Source organism: Ipomoea nil, unplaced genomic scaffold, assembly GCF_001879475.1.
Source record: "Ipomoea nil cultivar Tokyo-kokei standard unplaced genomic scaffold, Asagao_1.1 scaffold3056, whole genome shotgun sequence".
In the NCBI taxonomy this organism is placed as follows: Eukaryota; Viridiplantae; Streptophyta; class Magnoliopsida; order Solanales; family Convolvulaceae; genus Ipomoea; species Ipomoea nil.
In genome coordinates, this window is record NW_017619484.1 from 2690587 (window position 1) to 2708255 (window position 17669).

General features: G+C 40.0%; 1 long non-coding RNA gene across 1 annotated transcript; it reads right to left on the reverse strand.

Annotated features, from left to right (window-relative positions):
- Nucleotides 1-1013: 1013 nt before the first annotated feature.
- Nucleotides 1014-17457, reverse strand: LOC109164115. Its single transcript, XR_002051388.1, has 3 exons — nucleotides 17359-17457; nucleotides 6804-6810; nucleotides 1014-1023 (listed from the first exon to the last, which is right to left on the reverse strand). It is a non-coding gene; the product is annotated as an uncharacterized LOC109164115 (long non-coding RNA).
- Between the last annotated feature and the right edge of the window lie 212 nt (nucleotides 17458-17669).

Consider the following 17669-nt stretch of genomic DNA (forward strand, 5'->3'; position numbering starts at 1 on the left):
TCCTCTTCCAAAGAAACGCCGGAAAACCAGCGAAGAGGCAACCAAGCTCGTTGCAACGCTGGTCGCCACTGTCCTCACCGTAACGCCACCGCCACATGCAATTCCAAGTCGCACCGTCGTCTTCTTCAACAAACGCCACCACGCTGTTGAAGTAGGAAAGAAGCAGCAGCGGAGAGGTAGCCATCCGCACTGTATTACGCAAATTCCTCCACCTCATGCTCTGAGCTCCTTAGCCATTTATTTACTGCAATGGAGAGGTAGCCATCCGGCCGGCACTGCCTGAAGGAAGAGAGAGGTCAGCAGCGATACTGCTGGAGTCTGAACCCACACGGAGGAGAAGCACCTCCGCCGGAACCTAGCGCCGCTTCCGTACTCCCTCCTCACCGCAACACCGAATCAATGACAACAACCTTCTCAGCAGCGAATAAATGGCAGCAACAAAAAAATCGCAGCCTGTCAAGCTACACTGCAGGTCAAACGAAAAGTCAGCACAAGAAGAGTTAGTTAAAGTTAGTTTTGTTAGTTAATTCTGTTTAGCTTTCTTTCTGCTTCTTTTCTTTTCCCTTCTCAGCCAGTTGGTTGGCTTGTATAAAGAGCACACTGCTTCTCTTTGTAAAGGACTTTTGATCAATCTATCACAGCCTTCTTCTTCTTCCATAATTTGTTCTCCATGAGAACTTCAACATGGTATCAGAGCTATTGAGCTCATGGCTTGGCAAACACCTCTGAATCGCCCTCAAATGGCAGCAAGCAATCCAGGAACAGGGAATACACCGGCACCAGCTCCGATCTTTGCAGCATACGATCCCAAAGATCGGACCGATCCTCTCTATCTCCATCCCAATGAGAGCCCTTCGTTACAACTTGTAACTGTCCAGTTGGAAGGCAGATCGAATTACCATCCATGGGCAAGAGCCATGGAAATGGCATTAAGATCGAAGAACAAGATGGTGGTAGCTGATGGAACCCTAGCCATCCTCAATAAATCTGATCCCAAGTATTTTTACTGGGATCAATGCAATACTATGATCCTATCTTGGATCTTTAGAGCGGTGTCTCCCACCATTGGACGAAGCATACTCTGGATCAACACTGCTGAGGGAGTATGGAAGGATCTAAAGAAGAGGTTCAGCCAGCAAGATGTCTTCCGCATTGCAGAGATCCAATCTGAGATCTACAGAACAAGGCAAGGTACATCTTCTGTGAATGACTATTTCACTCAATTGAAACTCTTATGGGATGAATTGTTGGTATTAAGACCTGTCCTTTCATGTGAATGCACACCAATCAGCTGTGTATGTGGTAGCAAGATGTCTGAAAAAATTAGGGCTCAATTAGATAATGATATGCTATCATCCTTTCTTATTGGCCTGAATGATGATCTCCATAATACCAAGAGACAAATTATGTTGATGAAACCCTTACCTGACGTTGGAGAGGCCTTTGCTATGGTCTCACAACAAGAGAGACAAGTCCATGAGGGCTCCAGTTCTATGAATGAAAGCTTGGCAGGGGCAGGAGTCTTCTTCACAAAGTATGAAAACAGACAGAAACAGAAGCCAGTGTGTAGTTTCTGTGGATATACTGGGCATACGATTGAGAAATGCTACCGAAAACATGGGTACCCCCCAGGGTGGAAACCAAGAAACAAAGGGGTAGGGAATGTTAATCAAGTGCAGTCCACCTCACAAGAACACAACAATGCAGGAGGAGATCCCATCTCCTATAATCAAGAAGATTACAGGAGGTTCTTGGAGTTCATGCAGCAAGCTAAGACCAGTAGCTCTCCTCTCCAAATGGCTCCTCAAGCAAATGCCATAGCTGCAAATTTCATTCCAGATGCTAGACTGGAAGGTAAGGGCACTAATTCTAAATGTCATAGCAGTGTTTCAACAGACTCAGAACCCTTATGGATCTTGGACAGTGGTGCTACACACCATATTGTGTGCACATTAAACCTATTACAAAACCCTAAGAAGGTCCAAGGAATATCTGTTGATTTACCTAATGGACATCAAGCCCAGGTTTCACATATTGGGACAGTTCAGTTCTCAGAAGATCTTGTCCTGCTCAATGTTCTCTGTGTGCCCATCTTTCAGTATAATTTAGTTTCCTTGGGTGAACTTACAAAGAGATCCAAGTGTAGCATCTTGTTTCACTCTAACAAGTGTATTATACAGGATCAACTCCTTGGGAGGATGATTGGAGTGGCTGAATTGAAGAAAGGACTATGCCAACTTGATCTCACTGCCTTCACTCTTTGTAAACCAGTTGTAAATAGCTGTAGTTTTTGGCATGCTAGGTTGGGACATGCCTCAGAAGGCAAGATTAGACTTCTACATTCCATTGATAATACAATTTGTAATGACAAACCAGTTGTATGTGATTGCTGTCATTTCTCTAAACAAAGAAGATTGCCTTTTAAACCTAGCTCTAACATCTCAGTTGATTGCTTTGATCTTATACATGCTGATATATGGGGACCCTATCAAACTCCCACTGTTTATGGCCACAAATATTTCCTAACCTTAGTAGATGATCACAGCAGGGCCACTTGGGTGTATCTGATGAGATGCAAAAGTGAAGTTAAGCAGCTGTTACAGGACTTCTGTGAGCTAATAAACACACAATTTGGCAAAATCATCAAATGTGTGAGATCTGACAATGGGAAGGAGTTCCTCCTGAAAGAATTCTATCAAACCAAGGGCATTATTCATCAAACTTCATGTATATACACTCCCCAATAGAACAGCATTGTTGAAAGAAAACATGGCCACATCTTGGCAGTGGCTAGAGCTCTCAGAATTCAAGCTCAGTTGCCTGAGCATTTTTGGGGTGACTGCATTCTTCATGCAGTATACATAATCAATAGACTTCCATCAGCTGTTCTAGACAACAAGATATCTTACCAAATTCTTTTTGGCAAAGTGCCACAGTATCAGCATCTAAGAGTTTTTGGATGTCTAGCTTTTGCAGTTATTCCTAGCTATCAAAGGAACAAGTTCTCTCCAAGAGCCAGAAAGTGCATTTTCCTAGGCTTTGCTAATGGAGTAAAGGGGTACAAGTTATATGATATACACACAAAAGAGGTATTTTTGTCTAGGGATGTTTGCTTCTATGAAAGCACTTTTCCTTGTCAAATCAAACAAAGCACACGGGATATTGAAAACACTCTGGAAACTGACCTTATTTTACCTTCTGAAGGGGTAACCTACTCAGACATTGATGAACAGGTGCATGAAGAAATCATTAATCCAGATGGTCAGCATCAAGGCCAAATGGATCAGTTTGATACTTCAGTTCCAGAAATGGTGCTTAGTCCAGAACCAACACTTACACCTCCAGTTCTAGTAAGGGAACCAAGAAGATCTACTAGAACCAGGGTCATTCCCACTTATCTAGCTGATTACACTTGCCATAGTGCCACTATAAGAAGGACATCCCCACATGCCATCTCTAATGTCTTATCTTATGACAGATTATCTTGCAATTTCAAAGCCTTTGCAGCACAGACACTGGCCACCAAAGAACCCAAGACATACAATGAAGCCATAAAAGAAGAATGTTGGAGAAAGGCCATGAAGGATGAAATCAGGGCTCTACAAGCCAATAACACATGGAGGCTGACAGAACTCCCTCCTAATAAAGAGCCCATAGGCTGCAAATGGGTGTACAAAACCAAGCTTAAAGCTGATGGCACAATATAGAGACACAAAGCTAGATTGGTTGCAAAAGGGTACACACAAACTCATGGCCTGGATTATTTGGACACCTTCAGTCCAGTTGCCAAAATAACCACCATAAGAATGCTACTGGCAGTGGCTGCTATCAAAGGATGGGCTCTACATCAGTTAGATGTCAATAATGCTTTCCTTCATGGGGATCTAGTTGAAGAAGTCTACATGAAACTTCCTCCTGGTTTCACCCCTCAAAAGCCTGGTCAGGTGTGCAGGTTGATAAAAAGTCTCTATGGTTTAAAACAAGCAAGTAGGCAGTGGAATATGAAGCTGACTCATGAATTGCTACATATGGGTTTCAGGCAAGCTCTATCTGATTCTTCTTTATTTCTCAAAGGTGCAGGAGATAATTTTGTGGCCCTACTTGTCTATGTTGATGATGTTGTAATAGCAAGTCCAGATTCAAAACAAGTTCAGCAGATCAAAGGGCATTTAGACAATGCCTTCCACATTAAAGATTTAGGCCCTTTGAGATTTTTCCTTGGGTTAGAAGTAGCAAGGAACAACTATGGAATTTCCATGACACAAAGAAAGTATGCATTAGAACTCTTGGAGGACACACTCTTTACAGATTGCAAACCAGCAAAAACACCCATGGCTACCTCAACAAGATTTAGCAAAGACATTGGGGAAAAGCTTGAAGATGTCACTCAGTATAGGAGACTTGTGGGAAAGCTCCTCTATCTAACCATTACAAGGCCTGACATTAGTTATGCCACTCAACAATTATCTCAGTTTCTAGACTGCCCTACCAACATACATATGCAAGCAGCTCACAGAATCCTAAGATACATTAAAGCAGCTCCAGGTCAGGGTCTCTTCTTCTCAGCTAAGTCTCCTCCTACAGTTAAAAGGGTTCACTGATTTAGACTGGGCTGCCTGTCCAGACACTAGGAGATCAGTCACTGGATTTTGCATCTTTCTTGGCACCTCTCTGGTCTCTTGGAAATCCAAAAAGCAGGTCACCATCTCTAGGAGTTCATCTGAAGCTGAGTATAGGGCCTTAGCTTCCACAGCTTGTGAAATTCAATGGCTTCTATATCTTCTACAAGACTTGGGAGTGACTGGAAATCCTGCAGCTTCATTGTATTGTGATAATAAATCTGCCATTGCCATAGCTGAGAACCCTGTGTTCCATGAAAGAACAAAACATATTGAGTTGGACTGCCATTTAGTAAGGGAAAAGCTACAAAAAGGAGTCTTAAAACTGCTACATGTCTCTACTTCAAATCAGCTTGCAGATGTCTTTACAAAACCACTTGCACAGAACAGCTTCCATGATCTCATTTCCAAGCTTGAGCTACATAATATGTACCTTCCAGCTTGCGGGGGGGTACACTGCAGGTCAAACAAAAAGTCAGCACAAGAAGATTTAGTTAAAGTTAGTTTTGTTAGTTAATTCTGTTTAGCTTTCTTTCTGCTTCTTTTCTTTTCCCTTCTCAGCCAGTTGGTTGGCTTGTATAAAGAGCACACTGCTTCTCTTTGAAAAAGGACTTTTGATCAATCTATCACAGCCTTCTTCTTCTTCCATAATTTGTTCTCCATGAGAACTTCAACACCGTTCAGATGGACGATGAAGCGCCGATCACAGCTCAGAATGCCACACGGCGCCGCATATCCCAAAAGAAGATCATCGCATATCCCAAAAGATTAACAAAAGAAAATACGTAAGCATTTCAAAAACTATACCATATACGAAACACAATATACATATACAATTTTCAAATTATATTATATCACTGCTAATATAATTGATAACCAGGCAGAGATTATCAGGCTTTGATACCAAATGTTAGATAATTATATGACTAACAAGAGGAACCTGACTCGTTACAACGTACGGAAGCTTTAGGATCATCTGAACATCCCTTGCCATAGTTGCCACGGGATGGTAAACCTGCAGGATAAACGTCAGTGTTTTGTCTACCACTTCTCTCCTGAATACTCGATGGTGCGTGTATTCTGGAAGCAGCGTACATACTTCCCCTCGTTCGTCTGCGCTCTTCAACTAATCCATGGACGTCTCCTCATCTAGGCGTTCATTGAGACGGCATGGAACTTCGATTAGGGTTGTTCAAGGTACGCTTTAGTTTTGATTAACTGGGTGGACTTATATGGGTGGTTCTATAATTCGTTTTTGGGGCTTTAAATTCCCTGCATGTACCATTTTTTGCTTAGGTTGTTGGGGCTGTTGGGGTGGGAAGAATGTGGTGGGCATTTGTGAGGGGTGGGGGCATTGGCGGTGGTGTTTTGTTGACGGGGGTAGAGGGCTTGGGTCGGAAGTGGGGTTGCAGGCGGCGGTGGGGGGGTGTTCATGGGGGTGGGATTTCGATTAGGGTTTTGGGTTTTTTTTTTTTTTTTTTTTTTTTTCCGGCAGAATGCTGTAGGAAGGGTTTTTTTTTTTTTTTTTTTTTGTGGAGAATTCATGTTGAGGCTTTGGTTCTTTTTTCCTTTTTTTTTTCGGGGGAATTCAGCATGACGTTTAGGATTGCAGGAAGAGTTTTTTTTTTTTTTTTTTTTTTTTTTTTTTTTTTTTTTTTTTTTTTGTTTCCGACAGAATGTATATAATTTTTGTTTACAAAGGCCAGTGAGTTTATCCAGTGATGATTATGATTTATTTTTTTTATATGTTTATAAACTATTACATAAGAACGAATTTAATTTACATATACATCAGGGATAGTATACTACTCATCTTGAGAACATCACTATGATTTCGTCATGCAAGGATGATAGCATTGCGCCATTGCATCAGCATTCATGCTCAACTTTTATGCATAAGCTTCCTTCTATATTCGATCAAGTCTAAGTTCTCCTATCATTTTTTCTATGAAAGAATTTCATTTCATTTTCAACTCATTTATTGTGGAATTCATATAATTCTTGATTTTAATTTCATTATATTTAGTCTATTTGAAAAATTTAATTATAGAAACCATGGTTCTGTTGCTGTTTTGCGCTGTTGTTTGTTCGTTAGTGTTACATTTTTGATGGTTTGTGCGTTTTATGTTATTCAGTGTTCTAACATTATATTAATAATGACTAGTTATAAAAAAATTCAGCCACTTTTGGTCTTCAAATTGTCCTTTTATAATGTTTGTGTTAAATATATTTATTTAGTTGTGCATGTTTTTGGTGGGGCTTGTGAGTTTTGCATACTATGGTCGTTTCTATGTTATTTGTGGTGTTAATAGGTTCAAATTTTGTTCATTCTGGTTGTACAAATTAAATATGTTAGTTGTATGTAATTTGGAATTTCTATTTTTGGTTTTTTATGATTTCTTTTTCATAATTTCTAGTTATTTAGAAAATCTGACATTGTTGGTTTACATTTTGGTCATTTAACATGTTTTTATTAAATATATTCATCTGGGCTTGTGCATGTTTTTGGTGGGGCTTGTACGTGTTTAATAATAATTTTTAGGTATTTCAAAAATCTGTTATTTTTTTTAAAGTCGTTTTGATTGTTTTTTAAACATTATATTTTTCTCGCATTTACAAATAAATTGATGTTTGTGTCTAAGTTTTTTTTGCTCTTATTCTAATTATTTTTAGTTTTGTATTTTTATTAGTTTGTTTGTGTTTGTGTGTACATATCTTTTTGGCGATGTGTGCAATAAGCTTTGAATTTTTTTGTAGGGGACAATTCTGATGATTTTGTTGACCCCCCTGTTGCAGCCGTGCCTGCTGATGGGGTAAATGCTACGGCCCTTCCTGGCGCTATGCCTATTCCTGCTCAAGCTGAGTCGGAGGCGGTTGATCCCCAAAATGGGTTAGCGGGTAATCATGCCGTTAGCTTTCCACGTTTGAAGACTCGTGCATCTCCGAAGCACTTAGTATCACAATTCAAGCATTTTAGTGCGTGCCAGCGCAAGGCAGTTGGTCATTTGGGGTTAGGGGATTTATTGGATCTTCAGGTAGAGGATATCCCAAAGCACTTGGGTTTTTGGTTGCTGAAGAATTTTGACCCCGTGGAGATGTGCGTGCGTTTGGATAATGGGGCCACAATCTCTGTTACGGAACGAGACGTGCATTCCGCTTTGGGTTTGCCGCGTGGTGATGTGGTGATTACGAAAAGAAACAAGGATGACGTTAGTGATACTTTGAAAAAATGGCGGGCCAAATTTGATGTGACGCAGCATACGGTCACCTTGGCTATGATTGGGAAGAAGTTGCGTTCTTGCTCGGAGGGGGTGTGTGGTTTAAACGCCACTTTGCCGTGTTGGCAATTAGTATATTTGGGTCCCCTATGTCTAATGGGTATGCTAACCAACTGGTTTTTCACCATTTTGAGGATGTCGATCAGATTAGGAATCTGAATTGGTGTAAGTTCGTCCTCGAGTGTTTGGTGGAGCGACACAACAACTGGATAAATGCATCTTCTCAGCCATTTTCGGGGCCTCTTCTGCTTTTGGTGGTATGTTATTACAGTGAGTACTTTGTGTGGTTTATATACTTGTTCATTTTTTTTTTTTGTGTGTGGATTACATACGTTGTCAAGTTGTAGTTCCTTTATGTGGATAGGGTGGTGCATGCAGCCAATACTGTTCCTCGTGCTTTCCCTTCTTTTAGAGGTTGGGAAACAAGTATTCTTAGGGCCCGGGAGTTGGCTGAGATGACAGATGGAGGCTTTGGGCGGGGGGCGGTGGTCGGGCCATATGTGCCGTCTGTTGACCGTACTAATCCGTCTACTTCTGTCCGGCCTCAGGTATTTATTTTTCTAATCCGTATTTGTTTTTTTATTCGAGTGGTGTCGTAAGTTACTATTCTTGTTTGTAATTTATTATCGTTGCACATAATTTATGTTCTCCTTATGTTGTTTATTATTATGGAATATTATTATATCTTTCTTTTTTGGAATTTATACATATCGCAGCTCGTGCGATTTTGTGTCACAGCTTGTGCATGTAATATTGTTCGTTATTTTAGCCTTTTTTAAGTTTGTGCGTTCTATTTCTGCGGTCTGTGCTCTAGCATTCATAGTTCCATTTTCGTTTTTTATGGTGTCGTATGCAGTGGTATTTTATTGCTGGATTTTTATTTTCGTTACATGTCATTAATATTATGTGTATGTTGTTTATTGCTTTGGAATTTTATTCCTTTAAACTTGATTTTTTTTCCATATATCACTTTGTGCATTTATGTGTCAGGGCTTGTGCATGTTCTATCCTCCTTTATTTTCTATTCATTTTATGTGTGCGCGTTTTATTACAGCGGCTTGTGCTCTAGCATTAATAACCCTCTTTTCGTAAGTTTTTACATGTAGTTATTAGTTATCTATTATACTGTGGCTTTTTTTGTTGCATGCAGACGCCCGATGAAATATTTAATGAAAAGGCAGGTCTGCTAGGTGTAGCTTTGGATGATATTTTGCAGTTTCTTCATCAACACCCGTGTTGCTCCACTCGTACAGACAGTTTCACGCAGGTTGTTTCTGTTGCTCAGAGGATACTTTCTTTGTCCGAGACCCCTGCACCAGCAGTGACGGTTGACCACACTCTCAGCGACGATGAAATGTGGAACAATCCGGATAATTTACAGGCCGTTGATGAAGTGGTGTTTGTTGTTCAGCAGCAGACCGCGGTTCAAGAATCTTCCAGAATCAATCAATCCCCGAGCGTTGAGCCCCAATGCTGTGAGGAGGTTGCTACTGTTGCGCATCAAAACAAAGATGGTTCTTTGCCAGACCCATCGGGGGGTCCTTTGTCGGACTCTCGATTTCCAGTAAGTATGCTAGTCTACAAGCGTAAGAAAGTTAGGCGCTTCTAGGATTTTTGTGTTTGCTGTATGTAATTATTTTGTTCCCCGCACATACTAGTTATGCATTTTGTAGGGGTGTTGTGCTGGCATCATTGTGTACTGGTGTGATGCGTAGGTCGTTTAGGTGTTTGTTAAGGCCCTTTTTTATGCTCTCTGTTCAAGCTATTTCGATGGTGTATACTGTAATACAATTGCTGTCAATTCTATGTGTTAGTATGAGGGGTTTTATGGTTTCACGCACAAACGCCTTTATTCATACGCATACACTTTATTTTTATATACATTCTTACTGCATTCTCTAGGGGGTTGCTGAATTACCTTCATTCAGTTTGGGATTGACGCAAGACCTGCCTACTCAATGTTGGGATGTGGTGGATGCAATTGTCCGTAATTATGATGGAGCCTCACCCACTATTGCATCTCGGGATTGTCGTTCTGCCCCTGCTGATGCAGTAAGTATTGTTTTGTAACGTAGATGCATCTTGGTTCATTATACCTTGTCGGTCATATTGTTACGTATACAACTCGTTGCTATTTTTTTTTCATCCCTAATTTTCACTCTAATTTTTCCATCTGTCCGAGTTTTCTAGGTGCGTTCAACCAAACACCATCTCTCATGTGCTCCCAAAGCTTCCTCGGCTGGGAAGGTCAATCACAGACTATTGGGTTTGAAACGGCCACGTGTGGTTGAAAGTAATGCAGGTCACGATGTATTTTCTACTCCCGAGGAGGTATTCATCTGTGACTTATTCACTTTTCACTTCTTCCAGTAAACTTCTTAAATCATATTTTGTATTTTTTCTTTTGTTCATTTTTGTAGCAAGTTGTTCCATTTGATCCGCCTTTGGGCACTACTATTCGTCCGGCACCTTCTAAGTATTCACGTCCTGGGCCGATTAATGTCGGTGCAGTGCGCACCATGGACTTGAATTCGTATGCACCTGTCACGCGTGCACGTGCAGTCAACAACCTGCCTTTGCGTAATTCGGAGTCACATGCAGCTTATAAATGGATTGCTAGTTCACTAAATGCTGACATGTACATTTTAGCGTTCTAATGAATTCCGTACATGGTTTTACGCATATCTGTATGCATATTTAATGGTGTTTTAATTTCAGGACTGTCGAATTATTTAATTTTTGCGGTCGATCTGCTCGTACGGATGATCTTGTTTCACTGTTGGAAGGACATACAGTTCTGGTGGGTGTTTTGAATGTTTGGGCATGTATTTTAAATTTTCGAGAAAGGTCTAAGCCGGTTGACGCTCCAAAACGGTTATTTGCATCACCCACAACCACGGTTCGTTGCTAGTCTTTTTGCAACCACAGGTTGGCACTGTATTTAATTATTTCTTGTGCTTCCGAATTCATGTGTCTTACTCTGTGTGTGTAGTTGTATTCGGCTGTTCAAATTTCATCCTCTTGGTCGCAACGGTTGGGTTGGTTCAAGTCTGGGTTAGAGGCTGATTTGCAGGTATCTCCGTATAACTCGTGGGATGAAATTGACATGGTAAGTTTTTCTACTATACATAGTTTTTTCATTCACTCCTTCATGGGTGCTATACAAATTATTTTTCGTTCACTCCTTCATGGGATTTAATTCTGCATATGTGTTGGTATTCTTCATATTTTTACACATGGCTTTCTACAGTTTCTATTCCCTATTCTCGAGCATGGTCATTACTATGTGATGTCGTTTGATCTACGCCGTTTGAGATTTGGTATTATAGATAACTCATCCGTGGATGGGGCATCTTTGAAAAAATATGGGGCGACCCCTGAGGTGTTGGTATGTATATGGTCCAGTTGTACTATTTCGTAGTGGATTTTAATGTTATGGATTTAATAGTTACTTTCTGCCTTTTTTAATGACTTTTGGTTCTGTTTCTACAATTGGTGTAGAAGGACTTGTTATCTGTCCTTTTTGAGGATGCTGGGGCTCAACACCTCTATGTTAAGGCGTTGCACTTGATTCCTAGGAGACTCCGTATGTCATGGCGCGACACAAAAAATAAGTTCGATTGTGGGGTGTTTGCTATACGTCACTTAGAGACATATGTAGGCCAGTCGATGGCTTCGTGGGATTGTGGATTAATTAGGGGGGATGCCCGTTTCCTGCTTAAATTACGTATGCGCTATGTTCATGAGATTCTTTTGTTTCCTAGCAACGTACATCGAGATTTGGTTGTCTCCACTGTCGGGCGTTTCCGTTGAAGTTGTGGACGTGCTCTATCATGCTTTTTGTAGCGGCATGTGTTGATTTTTGAAGGCATTTCACTCTTTGGATAGTTACCCGCGTGGATTATTTGTTTCGTTTTGAATGATATTTAGTTTGGTTCATTATATAACGGTTTTAAGATTTTATACTCTATCATTAAAATGTTTTGAGTCCATAATACTCTCAGCGAATAATCTTTTTCTGTCCGTAGTACTTTATTTTTTTTAAGGCCGCTATTGTTTTTTACGCACAATCCATCGCACCTTAACGCACAAGCCCTGTATCTTGCCCGCACAGACCCGTCCTTGCATGCACAGACCTTTTGTCTTGACACGCACAGACCTATGTTTTTGCACGCACAGACCTATGTTATTTTACGCACAAGCCATGTATCGTGTTCGTACAGACCTGTCATTGCATGCACAGACCTATGTCTTTGCACGCGTAGAGTTGCGTTTCTTTATGCACAAGCCATTTATCATGTACGCACAGACCTGTCATTGCATGCGCAGACCTCCATCGGTTTTGTGAGTTTGGTATGGATCTACTCATACCATTTTGTGCGGTCAAGTATGGTCCGCTATACTAAGAATTACTATATGCAAGTTAATAACACCCTTGAGCAATTTCTATGCTCAATCACCACCACAAATAAAATGGTTCAACACATTGTAGCCAGCTATTTCAACTTTAATAAAAATACCATTTCAAAATTAAATGTTATGTAGCACTGTCAAATATATCAAAACTAACAGAAATACCATCCGTATGTTACGTATCTAGTAATGTTTTTGTTTCTAGTACGGCGGCTTTACTTCTGTGGGCAGCTTCGGCTATTATGGCCAGCTGCCAACCCGCATGTTTTGCAAGTACGCTTCTTTTTTAATTGCTCAATAATTGCCACCTCCTTGGCTGATTTCATTCGCTTGCCAGAACCTTTGGTCTTCGCAACTTCGGGGGGGTGCACTTTAATCGTGTCTGGCTCTGGAACTCCACAATACGCTTCCATAACTGCTCGTTTCGCGTTCCCTTCTGCCCTATTCACTTCTTTATCGCACAGTGTTGCTTCCAATTCTTCAATCACATTTGTAATCTGTTGCATTTTTTCACCATTACCTCTAGCCATGCCTAAACATCTGTAAATTGTGTTTATAACTTTCCCTTCCACGGTGGTATTATGTCCGTTGTTGTTCGCCCATATTTGTCTCCCTACGCCCGTACCTTTTCTATATTTTTCACCGCCTCTTTGGTCCATCTTGGAGTAATATGTTGTGGAGGTATGTGGTCGATCCGTTCATCTTTTAATACTACAAATACATGTCGACAGAGCAGCCCGATCTTTGTGTATAATCGACATGTGCAACTTGTATTATTGCTCCCATCCTCAACTATGACGGTGTATCTTTTATTGGTCCCGTCTTCGACCACATATGTCTTCACCCCCTCAGCTTCGGTGTACGATCTCACCCGGCATGTAGACCAACCCTCACATATTTCTTTTTGTACATCAGAGAACACAGTCAATGTGTACACCGTTGCTGCTTCTCGCTCTATGCGCAGGAGGGTCTTGAGAGGTGGTGTTTGCCCAGTGCAAGCTGAGCTAAGTTCCAGATGCTTGTCGCGTTGTTTCCGAACTGCACTTTCAAAACGTTTGAAGAATTCAACAAGACATAAATGCTTATTAGTATTACTCTGAAAAATTCTGTTCTCAGCTTCTGAACGTGAAGTGGTACGCAATAGGCCCCCCATAAACACATCGTCAAAAAACGGAGGCACCCATGATGCACGCTCATCATACATACGTTTCAACCAACGATTCTCCAGTAGGCCATACTTCTGAATAACTGCATTCCATGCGCTCTCAAATCCTGTGGTCGTTGATTCCTCGTTCCACACAACGGCATTCAACGCACGCCGAAACTCCTCGTTCTTCGCTAATGTATTACCAACTTTGTCACCCACCTTAGTCATAATATGCCACATACAGTAACGGTGACGAGTCCCCGGGAATTCCGTTTCAATCGCAACCTTCATAGCTGGATCTTGATCAGTTATTACGATAGGTGGTGTACTTCCCATAGCATTCTTGAAGTTTCTAAGGATCCAACTATACGATTCCACGTCCTCTTTATCAATTAGTCCCGCAGCAAATGTCACGCATCTCTTATGGTTATCTATACCCGTGAATGGGACAAACACGAGATTGTACCTGCGACCGCAAACAAGCATCAATTAACCAACATGCAAGTGTCACAACACCACACACATTGTTACTTGCACACACTCCTCAAATTCCATGCTCATCTAACAATTAATTTTTTATATTTCCATTTCTAAATGCACTTGTTCTGCCACGTTGTATACAATTGTGTACAGTTACTACATAACATGCACCATACATACCATGCACCATTACGCACAGACACATACCAAAATAATACTGAATAAGATGCACCATATGTTATCACCGCAAAACTTGCAGGTATTCACTTTTTGTAATATTTTTTATTGACGTGTTTACAAAAGCCTAGTAGTCATATGTACCTGTTAGTTTTGTATGTTGCGTCGAATGACACCACATCTCCAAAAGCCCCATAGTGCAGTCTTGCCCGCCTATCCGCCCAAAACACCCAAGCTAATTGGTCTTTCTCGTTCACATCGTACTCAAAATACATATCTACGCAATCATTTTTCTTCTCTAGGTATTGGGATATCACCATCTGGATATCTTTCTCTTTCATGTACGCCAAAAGCTCTCGCCTGTAATTCTTGAAGTCTTGTTGCGTAGCTCCAACATTCTCGGGCCCACCAACCATTTCGGCATATATATCAAAACTCTTGCTAGCCCCAACGTTTACCTTTCCGCAGTTTGTTATGAATTCCTGATGTCCGATGTCTATTTTCCTATTCACTTTCATGAATCTTTTGTATTTCTCCTCGCACAGGACGTGTGTGTGTCTGTCTACAAATGTCTTTACTACATACTTCCCCTCTTTATTCAACGTCAATACAAGTCTAGCAGGGCATCCTACTCTGTTCGTCGTCCTCCGGCGCTTCTGTTTTGTTGTTTCTTCCTCGATACTCTCTTTATTTTTTGTCTCTTTAAACCCTTCCCGTGAACATACCACTTGTTTTTTCTTAATTTGGTCGTATCTGTTTCTTTTATCGGAACTGCGACGCACATCAAATCCAACTATGCCAGCGTACGTCGTATAGAACGTGATCCCATCTTCCATTGTGTCGAATTGCTGTCCTTCAAACGGGTTCATGCTTGCGTCACATTCAGGTATCCACGTGTGCGTACCACCAGGCGACACATCCATAACACCAGTGCCTCCATTATCCATTTCTTCATTGCTTACAGCAACACCCACTCCTGGGAAAACTGTTACATATATATGTATTTTCAGAGTTTAGTACATGATACATTTTAACCCACACACACTTGTAAATTATGTTGCCGTTCGCACACAAATAAACACTGCATTTACTACTCATTTAAATGATAATTCCTGTTCTCGATTACTATATAATTTTCTGCACCCTTAACACATTTCTTCACGAACATACCATCTTATGTTCTGGTTATTGTTGTTTAGGTAGTTTTAACGTATTCAACCCACATAATCGTCTATTACGCACAGACCAGACGTCACACTTGCACAGACACCACTCCTTCCTACCAATTGCCACACGCTTAACATAAGCTGTTCTCACTCATTAGATTGTTACCACATGCAAACACCCATTAATCTTTTCAATATACCAACACATGTATGCATGTCGTTGGAATTTTTTTTTTAGTTTTTGCCAAATAATGTACACATGCGGTGTTATAGGAAAACAACTTATAAACCACTTCACCTTACATTGCAAACATTTTACGCGGATTACACGGATATTTCCTTTCGCAATTACAATTATTCTTACTGTTGATATCCTACTATACAATACACGCAATCACCTAATCAACTACTCGCACACACCACACAAACCACAAACACCCTTGCGTTACAGGCAGGCTACCCCATGGCTTAGTTTACGATGTTGCACATGCCATAACGTACACAAGCACTACATTTTCAAACAACCAAATTTAAAAACAGGAAAACCGGCACACATACCGGATGTCGCACACGCCATGCACACGTCCGCCCAACCAGGCTTCTCCCCTGTTTAAGCTTTGAATGCACAAGCCACCTATGTCTTTTCTACTCTCCAGTCAGACTCTACCGTGGAACATATAGGAATGTTTGGATTTTAAATGGTATGATTACTAATTACCAATCTTAAGCAGCCTATTCTTGTGCATAATAATATATTAATATTCTTCCCAAAATTAAATACAGTAACACTTTTACGTGAATATCCCTATGATCAATATTTGGTCATAATTAGTTGCTCAATATCTTTTAATCTTAGCCATTAAATTTAAATGGGTGAATGGTGATGATGGGATCTCATTATCCCATTTTAATTAGGTACCTCATGGGAACCAAAGCCTATATATATATATATATATATATATATATATATATATATATATATATATATATATATATATATATATATATATATATATATATAGGGTTGAGTTCAAATGAGGACAACAATATATAGAGGACTGTGAGGACAAATAATGGGCATACAACAAATTTATATCAGGCACACAACTTAATACATAATGGCACACAAGAATAAATGTAAACATCAGGTTTCGAACTCAGGCTCTATAAATTAACAAATACAGCACGCGACATACAAACTGTGGCACACAACTACATTCGGTCATGCACACGGCATACCGGCTAATGGCACACACTACATCTGTCCTCACAGTCCTCTATAATATACTTGTCCTCATTTGAATACACATCTATATATATATATATATATATATATATATATATATATATATATATATATATATATATATATATATATATATATAACAAAAGAAAATACGTAAGCGTTTCAAAAACTATACCATATACGAAACACAATATACGTATACAATTTTCAAATTATATTATATCACTGCTAATATAATTGATAACCAGGCAGAGATTATCAGGCTTTGATACCAAATGTTAGATAATAATATGACTAACAAGAGGAACCTGACTCGTTACAACGGAAGCTTTAGGATCATCTGAACATCCCTTGCCATAGTTGCCACGGGATGGTAAACCTGCAGGATAAACGTCAGTGTTTTGTCTACCACTTCTCTCCCGAATACTCGATGGTGCGTGTATACTGAACACGGGAGCTGTGGGAGGACTATTTTGCTTAGAAGCCTACATGCCATCAATGTAGGCAGATATTCAGTTAAAGCTTAACTGAATATCCTGAGTTGCCTAACAGATTAAGTCACTTAATCTTCCACTTGCACCACAACCACCCAATAATACAATATATTATAATATATTGTATTTAGGGAAAATACTTACATGGAAGTCATCCATAGCATAAAATAGTAGCGTCTTACTTAGAACTCTTTAAAATGCATTTTTTAGAAAATGAGAATGACTTGGAAAAAGTAGAGCACAGACAGGAGTAGATCTTTTCCTTCTTTAGGCTGCTTAATTATGCCTTTTTAAGGGTCACTATACAGCTGACCCTTTTAACTTATTTGTAATTCTACAATTCAGAATCAGCCATTTGCGGATATTTCTTTGTACATGTATTACAGTATAAGCAAAATTAGGTGACAGATCTCACAGATGCAAGCATCCGAGGTAACCATGCATATAGGATTATGTCTGTCTTTTATCTTTCTTTTTTTTTTCTAAAAATTAAATTCCCTGACTGTCAACCTTGAATGCATCCTTTTATTTATATATTAACTCCATTTTATTTCCTTTCAAAAATCTTGTGTATTTTATTTCTTTTCTTCTCCCTTTTGAATTGGTCATTTGTCTAATTTCTTGTGCCCGCAGCCTGCACCATTAGTGC